This window comes from Rattus norvegicus, chromosome 9 (genome assembly GCF_036323735.1).
Source record: "Rattus norvegicus strain BN/NHsdMcwi chromosome 9, GRCr8, whole genome shotgun sequence".
In the NCBI taxonomy this organism is placed as follows: Eukaryota; Metazoa; Chordata; class Mammalia; order Rodentia; family Muridae; genus Rattus; species Rattus norvegicus.
In genome coordinates this window covers 104,707,254-104,712,682 of record NC_086027.1, presented here as the reverse complement: position 1 = coordinate 104,712,682, position 5,429 = coordinate 104,707,254, and the positions used below count along the sequence as shown (strand labels likewise).

At 38.6% G+C, this 5,429-nt stretch overlaps 1 long non-coding RNA gene across 4 annotated transcripts in view; it reads right to left on the bottom strand.

The window, feature by feature from the left end:
• Positions 1–3,105: 3,105 nt before the first annotated feature.
• Positions 3,106–5,429, bottom strand: part of LOC102553020 (uncharacterized) — a 33,195-nt gene continuing 30,871 nt past the window's right edge. For all 4 annotated transcript variants that reach the window (XR_010054882.1, XR_357245.5, XR_010054881.1 and 1 more), the window contains exon 4: positions 3,106–4,784. This is a non-coding gene — a long non-coding RNA (uncharacterized LOC102553020). The remainder of the gene's footprint in view (positions 4,785–5,429) is intronic.

Sequence of the window (5,429 nt, the reverse complement as noted above, 5' to 3'; positions counted from 1 at the left end):
CAAGAGTTTTACTATATGACTATTAACTGGCATTACTTAATCATTCTAAATGGTTTGTAATAGCAGTTATTAAAAGGACTGGGTCTAAGCTTTGTATTCTTAAATGAGTTATGTGGGCACAATGCCTATCTAATGAAGCAAAATTAATTTTAAATTTTGTATCAATATACAAAGATTTATACCAATGAAAACCTTAAACCTGTAGCAATATATAAATTCTATACCAATGTAAGAAAATAAAACCAATTCTGTATCAAAATATAAAGATTTCTACCAATGTAGAATTACAGTTATAAAATGATTTGTTTAAGAGTAGATTTAACAATTCATCCCTATTTTCTTAATCTCAATATTAGCATATCCCCCTTTTTTTTAACCACCTTCCATTTTCTTAAAATTCAACGGATAGAAAATAGGAAGGGAAAGATATAAATTTTTGAGTTTAAGTTTTTAATTTAGTTTTCTCCTTGCCTAAAACTATACTTATTTATAAATTATCTTTTAAAATAACAATATATGTATAACTTATAAAGTAATTAAGTCAGATATCTTAATCTAAGGGTTTGGGGTGATAATTATTTATTATTTTTTGTTGAAGTGGGATGAAGACTTTTGGAGGAACAAGTAAATTAGAAAAAAGATGGTTATCCTTGGACTTCACATACACATGTGCCTTACGGTTTTACTGTGTGAACAGACACTGTGACCAAGGTAAGTCTTATAAAGGACAATATTTAATTGGGGCTAGCTTACAGGTTCACAAGTTCAGTCCATTATCATCAAAGAGGGAACATGGCAGCATCCAGACAGGCATTGCGCAGGAGGAGCTGAGAGGTCTACATCTTCATCTGAAGGCTATTAGCAGAATATTGGCTTCCAGGCAGCAAGTACTAGGGTGTTAAAGTCCATGCCACAGTGACACACCTACTCCAACAAGACCAAATGTCCATGTAATGCCACTCTCTGGGCCAAACATATACAAACCATCACAACATGCATGTTTGGTTTCTAACATTTATACATGGGAATGCAAACATGAACACATAAACTCATTGCAACGCTCATACACAAAAACATGAAAATTATAAAAAATCATTACACATTTGAGAGTACAAGTATAGGTGAAAATTAAGAATTTCTGTACTAAAACGGGAATATACAGAGAACTCATATTTCCAACAACCTATGGATTTCGTTAGTGTAATTGGTCATTTTTAATAGCAGATTGCCTAATACAATGTAAAATCATAAAACCTGGTTAAGTGCATCCTTTACCTCAGCTATATCTTCAAAGTGGAAACAAATAGAACTGACTGACTTTGGTGTTGGCTTACAATTGATCAAGTCTTATCTCCACAGACTTATTAAGACATTGGAAATTCATGGCAAGGTTCTGGTTACAGAGTCACAGAACTGCCTTGTTATGTGTTAGCTGTTTACCTCTGAGGCCTTTTCTTCATCTGTCCATTTATTTCTGTATAATTTTAGTAATATTTTAATTAGTATTATTTTAACTTTTCATAATTGTTTCTTCTTCTTCCCTTGGGTTCCCTGATCCCTGAGAGGAGTGATTTTGATGGAACTATCCCATGCACGGCTGAGTGATACAAGATGTCTCTCTCTCTGCCCGGTGTATTGCTATATGCCCCGTATTTGCTTCCGTTTAGTAGGAGAGGCAGCTTCTATAATGATGGCTTAGCAAGACACTGATCTATGAGTATTGCAGAATGATATTAGACATCATTTTATGGCTACACTTTTGTTTGTATGTTTTGTGAGCAGGTGCATGTATATCCACGAATGAATGCATGCATGCATGTGTGTGTGTGTGTGTGTATGTGTATGTGTATGTTTGTGTGTGTTTAGTATTTGGTTTTACCCTAGGTCCCTAAACTATTTAGTTCTCAGGTTTTGTCACCCAAGCAGGGTCAGGCATGGGGTTTGTCTCTTGGAAAATCAAAGTCAAATCAAATATTTGTTGAATACTCCCAAAAGTTTGGTGTCAGCATTTTGCCCTAGCATATCTTGCAGACAGGATACCGTTTTAGATCAAAGCATTGGTTGGGTGGACTGGTATTTACCTTTATTTTTTGCTGGCATGCAAAGTACTTTTCTATACCAAATACATTAATACATATGTATAGAAGGCACTAGGTTGGCACAGCTGGTTGTTTCCACAACAGTCATGTGGGGGTTGTCTTCAGCAACGCTACCCTGCTGCCAGTTTTCAGAGAGCAACCATGGTCTTAGCAATAGCCTGGGTTGTTTGGGGATTACCATTAAACACCTTGGCCAAAAACCCAATTAGGACCAACCCAAACTCGGTATTGGAAGCTTCATTGATCAGGAGCTCTCCAGCTGAAGATCAACCCCCCCCCCCGTTATTTGGTGATTTCATCAGTTATCTCAGAAAGCTGCTGCTGCATTAGGTTTTCATACTCCCTCTCAAAGAGAACATAATCTTTGCTGTCTCTCCGCATCGTCCTGATCTTCCCACTACACCCTTCCACTTGATCTTCCCATTCCAGTCCCTGTTGTTGGGAAAATAAAAAAAATAAAAAAAGGCTGTTTTTTATCCCCAGTGACCCAAGATATCTGCTGGATGTCTTAATTTTCAGTCAGCAAAGCCGCTCACCCGCGCTGCTCCATCCCATATCACACTGCCGAAGGCCTCTCTCATAGCCTGGCAGCAGGCTCTCTACGTATCTAGTTCCCAAAGCAAATTTCCATGCCAGAAACACAAATTCCAACTCTGTGGCGGCCCAGACCAGCCACCCCACACCCCATCACACTTAAATCTACACATGAAAGAACATGCAACACAATAACCTTTGGCCCAATTGATAAGATATAATTGCCCACCTAAACATACAAAGCCCAGTACACATCCATCCCTTAAGAACATTAATAACAACCTGTAAAGGTACAGCGTGGAATCTTTTTTTTTTTTTTTTGAATTTGCTATATATTTTTCATCTTTATTATCTTGAGTATTTCTTATTTACATTTCGATTGTTATTCCCTTTCCCTGTTTCTGGGCCAACATCCCCCTAGCCCCTCCCCCTCCCCTTCTTTATGGGTGTTCCCCTTCCCATCCTCCCCCCATTACCGCCCTCCCCACAACAATCACGCTCACTGGGGGCTCAGTCTTAGCAGGACCCAGGGCTTCCCCTTCCACTGGTGCTCTTACTAGGATATTCATTGCTACCTATGGGGTCAGAGTCCAGGGTCAGTCCATGTATAGTCTTTAGGTAGTGGCTTAGTCCCTGGAAGCTCTGGTTGCTTGGCATTGTTGTACATATGGGGTCTCGAGCCCCTTCAAGATCTTCCAGTTCTTTCTCTGATTCCTTCAACGGGGGTCCTGTTCTCAGTTCAGTGGTTTGCTGCTGGCATTCGCCTCTGTATTTGCTGTATTCTGGCTGTGTCTCTCAGGAGCGATCTACATCCGGCTCCTGTCGGTCTGCACTTCTTTGCTTCATCCATCTTATCTAGTTTGGAGGCTGTATATGTATGGGCCACATGTGGGGCAGGCTCTGAATGGGTGTTCCTTCTGCCTCTGGTCTAAACTTTGCCTCCCTATTCACTCCCAAGGGTATTCTTGTTCCCCTTTTAAAGAAGGAGTGAAGCATTTGCATTTTGGTCATCCTTCTTGACTTTCATTTGTTCTAGGCATCTAGGGTAATTCAAGCATTTGGGCTAATATCCACTTATCAATGAGTGCTTACCATGTGTGTTTTTCTGTGATTGGGTTAGCTCACTCAGGATGATATTTTCCAGTTCCCTCCATTTGCCTATGAATTTCATAAAGTCGTTGTCAGCGTGGAATCTTAACATCACCTGCCACATTGTCCTGCCATGGCTTCTTTCCCTGTCCCTCCTGTCTCTTCTTCCTTTCTGTTCCAGTCTCTTCCTCTTCCTTCAAACTTTTCTCCCGCCCATCCTTCCTTCTCATCCAATAACAGGCCTCCTTCTATCTTGTACCTGCCTCACCTATGACATCATCCTACAAGTCCCTTCTCCCATCTATCCAAACTCTATTTCTCTTCCCTAGCAAGATCTATTTGTCCTTCTAATGGCTTAATCTATCTGTAAATTCTGTGGTCCTATTGATTTAACAGCTAATATCTACATACAAGTGAATACATACCATATCTGTCTCTCTGGATCTGTGCTACTTCAGGATGCTTTCTTCTATGTCCTTCCATTTACCTTAAATTTTTAATGTGATTTTTTTTAATGACTGAGCACAATCACACAGTAGAGAATTGCTTAAATGTGCTCAGGCAAATATATATATATATATATATATATATATATATATATCACATTTATTCACTCTTCTATAGATGGACATCTAAGTTATTTCTAACTTCTGGTTATTATGAACAAATATGGTCGAGCAGATGAGTCTGTGGTAAAATGAAGCATTCTCTGGATAAATTGAAAGAGTGCTATAGCTGGATCTTGAGATACATCAATTCTCATCTTCTTGAGGAACTGCCACACTGATCCAGCAAGAAATGAGGGCTTCAGTTATTCTACATACATGGAAGCATGACCTGTCATTTATTTTATTGGTTTTAGCCATTCTGACAGGTACAGATGATATTGCAAAGTAGAGCAGATTTGCATTTCCTTGTGACAAAACCCACTTAACATTTATTTTAAGTGTTTCTCAGACATCTGCGTTTCCTGTTTAAGAAATATGTTAAAGGGTTGGGGATTTAGCTCAGTGGTAGAGCGCTTGCCTAGGAAGCACAAGGCCCTGGGTTCAGTCCCCAGCTCTGAAAAAAAAAAAAAAGGAAATATGTTAAAATCAATATCCATACTGAATTTGGTTATTGACTTTCTAAATGTCTAGTTTTTTGGAATCTATATACATATTGGATATTAGATCTAGATCAGATTTGTAGGCAGTAAAAATATTTTCCCAATCTGTAGACTGCCAACTTGTACAATCAATGGTGTCCTTTGCCTAACAGAAGTCTTTTTAGTTCAACAAGGTTCCATTCCCTAATTGTTGGTCTTCGTTCCTGGGCTGTGTTCAGTTTAGAAAGGCTTTGCATGTGCCAACAAATTCTTTTTCTATCAGGCTCAATGTACCCTGGCCTTTTGTTTGTTTGTTTGTTTTTTGAGGTATTTGATATATTTGGAGTTCAGGTGTGTGAATGGTAATAAATATGGATCTCTTTGGATTTTTTTTCTAAACACAGTGATTCAGTGATTCAGTTTGCACAGTTGCACAGTATCAGTTGTTGAAGATGCTATCTTTTTTCCCCAGTGTGCATTTCTGTCTCCTTAATAAAAAATAAAAATAAAAAAATCAGTTCTCCATAGGTGGGCATACTCCATGAAATGAAACCCATACCAATGTTGTTGACAAGGACCTGAGATTGTATCATCCAGGGAAATGGGATTTTTAAATACAC